General features: G+C 35.7%; 1 long non-coding RNA gene across 1 annotated transcript in view; it reads left to right on the top strand.

The window, feature by feature from the left end:
* The first annotated feature begins 1,275 nt into the window (after positions 1–1,275).
* LOC107182417 overlaps positions 1,276–9,020 on the top strand; it is an 11,966-nt gene continuing 4,221 nt past the window's right edge. The window contains exons 1-2 of the long non-coding RNA XR_001513137.1: positions 1,276–1,346; positions 6,835–6,838. This is a non-coding gene — a long non-coding RNA (uncharacterized LOC107182417). The remainder of the gene's footprint in view (positions 1,347–6,834; positions 6,839–9,020) is intronic.

Below are 9,020 nucleotides of genomic sequence, written 5' to 3'. Positions count from 1 at the left end.
TTGCTAGAAGCCATCTCCATTGGGCTATGCCATCAACATGGTAGGATGAACTTGATCAGCAACGATACTTTGGTATGTTGTGCTATTCAGACGTTTGTAATTATATGGCCCTCTAGCAACTTCAGAGTGGAATTATAGCTAATTTGCCTACAAACATCAGGTGGTCATAATAATCTGGCCACTCAGTATATCTATCTATCTATCTATCTATCTATCTATCTATCTATCTATCTATCTATCATCTATATATTTATATTATGCTAAGTGTTCAACCATCCAGGTAATGATGTCACGTAGCAGCGCCTAGCTTCTTCTCCCTAGCGACTAGCCTCCTTGAAGTTCCTTCAGCCCATGGACACCCAGGTGGAAACATTTTACACTGTAACCAAATGTCTGTGAAGCATTTTCCTGTGCCTCATCTCATTTGATCCTCAAGGAAGTCCTGGAGTAGGTAGATAGGAGACTCAGTGGAATCCTATTTTCTTTTCATTAGCTGGAAAACAGAAATTTAGAAACTTGACCCGACTGAAAAGAAGTAAGAAATGGTGGACCTTGAAAATGACTTCAGATTTTCTCACTGTGCAGAATATAGTCAAACACTGCTGCAGTTAAATATTTTACCCTTTCTTCTCCCTGCGTGATCTACAATAATCTGCTTCGTGTTAATATTTATTGCTCTGTCGCTGACAATTACCTGAAAGAGAAGTTGGGTGCTTCACTGGGCTGGAAAAAGTTTAGTTACATCAGAAAGCAGGTCTAATTAAGCAAGTTTATTCTATATATATCCACACTGGCTAAACTTTGACTCATGCATGCACAATACATATAAAGCTCTCACTGGCACCAATCGCATGTGTATGTTTTCATCTGTCATTGTCAATTGTGAATTTGGTTGTGTTTTTTTTTTTTAACATTCTGAAGCTGAAAGAACCTGGTGTCGTAGCACAGAAGTAACAATGACAATTAAATATGATTGTAACAGTGATCCAGGTAGATATAATTCTCCCTGTGTACCTGGAGTTGCCGTCATATTCAGAAACAAAGCTGGAGGACCTCCTTTTGAAAGGGATTTGCTCATTTATTGTAAACCAGCTCCCAATAATCTGAATGCCACTAAAATGAAACAAATCAGTATCCTGTTTCCTACATTAGATGCAATGACGTAGCCTATTCTTTTCCCACATGGTGAAAAAGGCTGGGGAACAGATGGTGCATTAAGACTCAGAGACGACAGTGTAATCGACAATAATACTAGATTCAATGGATTATGCCAAAAAAAATTTCCCATCAAGTTTCTTAAAAATATTACTACTTTGGGAATGCCGTATCATAAATTAGAATTGAAAGTAAGTGCAATCATCATACTACTGAGAAACTTTAATAGTAAATGGGGTCTTTGGAATGGTACTAGATTTATTATTAAAAGATTGCGACATAACATAATTGAAGCTGAAGTATTAACAGGATCTGTGGAGGAGAGGTTGTTCTGATTCAAAGAATTGATTCGTCCCCATCTGACACTGGCCTCAGTGTTAGAATAAGTTTAATCAATTTATCAGTCATTGTTTTATCAATGTTGTTGTGTTTTTTTAAAAATATATTTTATTGATCTTCCACAGAGAGGAAGGGAGAGAGAAGCAACCAAGTTTGTTGCTCTGTTTAAAAGAAAGTAAAAGTTTTTAAAAGAAACTCCTTAAATGTGGCTTAGAAATTACTCTGGGAGAATAAAAACAGAAGGAGGTTCCCTTCAAATATCTAGGAATTATGATTAAAAATCAATTTATTAGGCCTCAAAGGGTAGAAAAATATATTTTATTGATTTTTTTACAGAGAGGAAGGTAGAAGGATAGAGAGTTAGAAACATCGATGAGAGAGAAACATCGATCAGCTGCCTCCTGCACACCCTCTACTGGGGATTTTTTTTATATATTATTTTCATATACAGTTTACTAATTTTAATTCATCTCTGACACTTCTATTATTGAGAAAAGGTGAATAGCAATATTAAAATATTTCTTCTAATTCATTTCCTTTCAATGTGCATGAATTCGTGCATGGGGCCACTAGTGATATATGATTGCTTAATTTCCACAATATCAGAATTGGTTCTACTGCATTAGAAAAACTCATCTTCCTTTCCTTTTTATGTTCTTTTTTAAAATAATCAACTGAAAAAGATGTCATGGGGACACGTCCATTGGTAGAAAAACATGAATACTGTCTCAGAACACTGCAATACACAAAATTAGGATAAACTTGTAGGAAGCAGAAAACCACACAGGGAAGGACTAGAGGTATAATAATAGTAAATAAAAGAAGCTGGCCTCAAAAATGTAACTAAGGCTCATAGGCCAGAGAAGGGGTATATAATTTAATGTGTATAATTTAAATAAAGACAACATTTTTAATTGATGATGAAAAAGTATATGTCTCAATTCTGGACACATTTAAAATTGCATAGTGCACTAGACAGCAACCTTTAGGGAAAAAGTCTTTAAATGAAAAGATAGAGGAAATAATTGAAAGATTTGAGTTGCCTTTTTAAAAATATTTCTTTATTGATTAAGGTATTACATATGTGTCTTTATCTCCCCATTACCCCCCATCCCCCCACTCATGCCCTCACCCCCCTGTAGTCTGTATCCATTGGTTAGGCTTATATGCATGCATACAAGTCCTTTGGTTCATCTCTCCCCCTTGCCCCCACCTTCCCCTACCTTCCCTCTGAGGTTTGACAGTCTGATCGATGCTTCTTTGTCTCTGGATCTGTTTTTGTTCATCAGTTTATGTTGTTCATTATATTCCATAAATGAGTGAGATCGTGTGATATTTATTTTTCTCTGACTGGCTTATTTCACTTAGAATAATGCTCAGTTGTCTTTTAAAAAATTTAAATTCGTTATTGTTGAAAGTATTACATATGTCTCCTTTTCCCCCATTTACCTCTCCGCAGCCACCACCCCCACCCCCAGCACAAGCCCCTGCTCCCCTACTGTCTGTGTCCTTTGGTTATGCTTATATGCATGCATACCAGTCCTTTGGTTGATCGCTTACCCCCCCCCCATACACTCCCCTGCCTTCCCATCAGGGCTCAACAATCTGTTCCATGCTTCTATGTCTCTGTATCAATTTTAGTTCATCAATTTAAGTTATTCATTATATTCCATATATAAGTGAGATCATGAGATATTTATCATTCTCTAACTGGCTTATTTCGCTTAGCATAATGCTCATCCATGCTGTTGCAAATGGTAAAAGTTCCTTCTTTTTTATAGTGGCATAATATTCCATTGTGTAGATGTACCATGGTTTTTTAATCCACTTATCTGCTGATGGTCACTTGGGTTGTTTCTAAATCTCAGCTATTCTAAATTGTGCTGCTATGAACATAGGGGTGCATATGTCCTTTCTGATTGGTGTTTCTAGCTTCTTGGGATATATTCCTGGAAGTAGGATTACTGGGTCAAATGAGAGTTCCATTTTTAACTTTTTGAGGAAACTCCATACTGTTTTCCACAGTGGCTGTTCCAGTCTGCATTCTAACCGGCAGTGTAGGAGGGTTCCTTTTTCTCCACATCCTCGCCTGCATTTGGCATTTGTTGATTTGTTGCTGATAGCCATTCTGACAGGTGTGAGATGGTACCTCACTGTTGTTTTGATTTGCATCTCTCAGATTATTAATGACATTAAGCATTTTTTCATATGTCTCTTGGCCTTCTGTATATCCACTTTCTCTGTAGCACCCTGGGCTAGGGGCTGAAGGGCTTGAAATCTGGGCTAGTCTACAAAAATGAATGACTGAGACTTCTGTTTAGGAACACTTTAATCTTCTTGAGATTTTAGGAAGATAAAGATATTAGTAAGTGGCCAGATGTCGTTGGTGAAAACCAGATTGCCTTTGTTTTCCACGTAATCTGTCTTTATTCAAATATCTGGCAAATACTACCTTGACAAGTATCAGGACACTTCTGGAAGTGTTTATAAGTGACAAGTTTTAGTCACTAAGAAATTAATGGATGATATCATGATTGCCAAACTAGGATTACATAAGGAAAATCACAATGAATGAGAGGGAATTTGTTCTCTCTGTAAACATTGTCTTTTCTCTTCTTCCTTTTTTTTCTCCTCACGTGGCTTTCTTTTGTTGTGATAATACAAAACTCAACATGCTGTATAAAAAGAGCTGTGAAGAGAGCTAGAGATTAGGTCTCCTAAGGAAAAAAAAATGTAGAGAATCCTACAGGTGACAAAATAAGTACTGAGACACGCAAGGCTGTATTATTACCCCTTCAAAATTCATAAGCTGTATATTGTGCTCACAATAGTAAATCTATTTTATATGAGACAGACAATCCCCTTTGTGGGAAAGTAACTGTTGAGTAGTGCATGTAGTCTTTGCTGATTAAAGATACACAAGTTTCTGGAGTTTGGGAAGAGGAAACAATGTGCTTTACATTAGTTTGAATTGATTGGATCCCACAATATTATTTCAAATTTGTTTCAATGAAAAGGAAATGTATGGAAAATAGAAGAGTATGAATTGTTAATTAAATTGCTCATTTTTTCAAAACCTCTTACATACCAGTTGCTACAGGGAGGTATGGGTGTTTCTTTGCTAATAATAGTAATGGAGAGCTTGGATATTAAAATTCCTCAATACAAGGAAAGAGGGCTTCTTGGCGAAATGACTGATGCCAGGATTGGGTCATAAAAAGCACTAAATGAGACTGGCCATCATGCTATGCAAGAAACTAAGGAAATGCAAAAAAAATTGGGAACTTGTTAAAAAACACAAAAGTCAACTTGAAGGATCCTCCCATGCATGCCCAATATTAGAACAATGTAAGCAACAAAATATAAAATGCTAGTAATGGAATATAATCTGTAGAATAAAATGAATATCCAGGAGTCCACAGATTAATGTGAATAATTAAATAATAATAAGTGGGATAGAAAATAAAGCTCTTTTTAAGCATTCCAATTCATAAATGGAAAAGGTATGATGGAACTAGAAAATTTTCATTTGGAATATGATGATTACAATAGTCCAGAATTATCAGTGTATGCTAAAATTAGTTGATAAAAATGTAATGAGAAAAGAAATATTCATGTAATACTTACCAATTACAAAGAGAAAACAGTAACCTTACAGAGGAGTTGCCTGAGAGACACTACCTTAACCAAGTAATCAAAGTTGAAATCACCATATTAAGACATATCAATATTATGTACCTTCTGATATGATGCATTGAGAAGGGCACAGTCTTAACTTCTGTGGTAAAACTTGCATAACCTGGCTATAAACATGAAGTAATATCTGACAAACCCAAATTAAGTAAATTTTTACAAAATAACTGGCCAGTTTCATAAGAAATGTCAAAGTCATTGTTATGGGCTAAACTGTGCGTCCCCCCCCCCCCACACACACACCATATTCATATGTTGAAATTTTACCATCAGTACCTCATATTGTGACTGTGTTTGGAGATAAGTCTTTAGACAGGTAATTAGAGTGAAATAACGTTTTATTGGTGCGTTCTAATTTAATATGACTCATGTCCTTAAAAGAAGATATTAAGACACAGAGAGGGCACAAAGGGAAGACCATGTGAACACATTGGAAGACCTAGGAGAGATGACTCAGAAGAAATCTACCCTAGCAATACCTTGATCTCAGAATTCTAGGCTATAGAGCCTTGAGCAAATAAATGTCACTTATATAAGCCACCCACACTGTGGTACTTCGTTATGGCAGCCCTTGCAAAATTAATACAGTCATGAAACACAAAATGAGACTGAGAAATTGTCCTTTATTGGAGGAATCTAAAAAGACATGATAATTAAATGCAATTTGGGATACTGGATTGGATTCAAAGACATATATTGCCCAATTGGCAATAGTGAAATAAGGTTTGTAGATTGTTAATAGTATTGTATCTGTATTAATTTCCTGATTTTGATAAGTGTACTGTGGTTATATAAGATACTGAAGTTTGGGCAATCTGGGTGGAGGGTATATGGGGATCTTTGTACTATTTTGTAAATTTTGAAAATCTAAAAATATAAAATAAAAAGTTAAAAACCATAAATAGTGCAATAATAAAATATTCTAAAAAGGTATGTTACTTTCAAATATTGCTTGAAAGATGTTTGTTTTTAAAATGTATGTTTATTTTTTGACATGGTTTTACTCAAGTTCATGAGAAGCAAATAAAATTGTCTTCCTTGACCAGTTCCTCTCTGAAATCTCTTTATTTTCTAGGCTTGAATAAAGTATTTTATAATATCTCTACCAAAGAATAATCTCCATATCTCACACTTCATTGTACATTTCTTTAAAGTCCTTTAAGCTTGTCTAGTTGATATCTAAGGAGCACAGTCACATGCATATAAATTTATTATAAAATAATTTATAATTATTAAGTATTAATTATGTCTCTGTACAATTTCATTTAGCAAATATTCATTGAGCATTTAGCATGTACAAGACCTTGAGGATGAAAAGAAACAAGAGATATTTGTTTTTACCATACAGTAACTTACAATCTGGAAGGTGAAAGAAAGAAAGAAAAGGATGGAAGATAAATTAAGTTTTATTGCATATCTACTAAAGGTAACTACTTTAGATAGTCACAATTGAATTCAGTTTTACAGATATAAAAATGAACACTCAAGTAAATTTCCTTATGAAAATAAATATGAGCACAGAACATTTGTATTATTCTGGCTGTGAATAATATTCTTCAATTATACAGATAGGTAGGTGGGTAGTACATAATAAAATGATGGTACAAATGAAGCAAATTTTAAAAATTTAAGAAGTCCATGTAAAAGTTTTGTAGCAGTTCTCTGTACTATTTTTTTTTTTTGATACTTTTGTGTACTTTTGGAATGATTTTTTTTAAATTTTATATTCTTTTAAATAAGTGTTTTGGTTTCTTCAAGTAAATTCCCAGAGGTGGAATCATTGGGTGATAAGGCAAGTCCATTTTTAATTTTTTGAAGTAACTCCATATTGCTTTCCACAGTGGCTGCAGCAGTCTGTATTCCTACCAACCACACACGGGGGATCCCTTTTCTCCACATCCTTGCCAGCACTTGTTGTTTGTTGATTTATTAACGATAGTCATTCTGACCATTGTGAGGTGATGCCTCACTTGTTCCTTTTTTATTGAATTTATTAGGGTGACACTGGCTAACAAAATTGTACAATTTTAAAAACTATATAATTTTGCTTTCCTTATTTAAAAAATTCTACAACACATCATCTATACACTGTGTTGTGTGATCACCACCCCAAATTGGTCAATTCTCTGTCCATTACCATTTATCCCACCCCCCATACACACTTCCATCTTCCCCCATACCCCATTTCCCTAGTTTTAATTTTCATTTATCAGATGACTAGCGATGTTGAACATCTCTTCATATGTCTATTGGCCATCCATATGTCCTCTTTGGAGAAGTGTTTATTTGGGTCCTTTGCCTATTTTTAAATTGGAGTATTTGTGGAATGGAGGTGTTTAATTTTATAAGGTTTTTGTAAATTTTGGACACCCATATGTTCACTGCAGCATCTACACTAATAAAAGAGAAACATGCAAATTGGTGTCACTCTGCTACACCTACCAGCCAATCAGGGTGAGTATTCAAATTAACCCAACAAAGATGGTGGTGGCCATGGAGCTGGAGGCTTGGGTTGCCCCTGGCGATGGAGGAAGCCAAGCTTCCAGCCCTCCCTGGTTGTAGCTCAAAGGAGAGAATAGCATGCAAACGCTGCCAGGAGCCTGACAGATCAACACAGAGGGGCGCCTGCTCCAAGCCTCTACTGTGTAGTGCGACTGGGGGCAGGCCTCCAGTGGACACACACACACACACACACACACACGACGCCTGCTCCGAGCCTCTGCTGCCAGACTGTGGAGTAGGCCTAAGCTGTCAGTAGGACATCCACTGAGGGCTCCCTGACTGTGAGAGGAGGCAGGTTGGGCTGAGAGACCCACACCCCCAGTGCACGAATTTCATGCACCAGGCCTCTAGTTATTTATAATAGCCAAGATTTGGAAGCAGGCCAAAGGCCCATCAGTAGATGAGTGGATAAATAAGCTGTGGTATATTCACACAGTGGAATACTACTTGGTCATAAAAAAAGAAAGAAATCATACCCTTTGGGACAGCATAGATGGACCTGGAGAGTATTATGCCAAGTGAAATAAGCCAGTTAGAGAAAGACAAGTAGCATATGATTTCACTTATATATGGAATCTAATGAATAAAATAAACTAACAACATAGAGACAGAATCATAGATACAGGGAAAAGACTGACAGCTGTCAGAGGAGAGGTGGATTGGGGGACTGGGTGAAAAAGGTGAAGGGATTAAGCAAAAAAACACATCATGGACAACAGTATGGTAATTACAAGAGAGAATGGTGTGGGGAGAGATAGAGAGGCTATGGGGGGGTGAATGGTGACAGGAGACTTGACTTGGGGTGGTGAACACACAATACAATATACAAATGATGTATTATTGAAGTGTACACCTGAAAGCTATATAATTCTATTAACCAATGTCATTCTAATAAATTCAATTTTTAAAAAAGTGTATGAGAGTATACCTTGAATGTTCTCACCAGAAAAAAGAAATGGAAATTGTGTTGCAAGATGGAGGTGTTAGCTAACCTTATAGCAACAATCATTTTTCCACATGTATATCAAATTAACAGTCTATAAACCTTAAACATACACAATGAAAAAAATTATTCTATGAGGGACACAATTAAATCTAAACAATAGCCTCTTTAATAAAGAACTATTTTATATTTTAAAATAAAGTGTCAAAAACAAAGAAAAGTTCATAAGGCAACAAAACAACTTTCTTCCCTCCTCCCTCTCTAAGTATGTTTGTTAAAAGAAATCTGTGGTATAAGTAATCCATGAATACTATTAATGGACTTTCACATTCCACAATATTTTTATGTATAACACTTAGGTTTTTATGTAAATTTTACAATCATCTTT

Source organism: Myotis davidii, unplaced genomic scaffold (genome assembly GCF_000327345.1).
Source record: "Myotis davidii unplaced genomic scaffold, ASM32734v1 scaffold976, whole genome shotgun sequence".
In the NCBI taxonomy this organism is placed as follows: domain Eukaryota; kingdom Metazoa; phylum Chordata; class Mammalia; order Chiroptera; family Vespertilionidae; genus Myotis; species Myotis davidii.
Note: the sequence above shows the minus strand (reverse complement) of the source record. Positions and strands in the feature narration are given on the sequence as shown.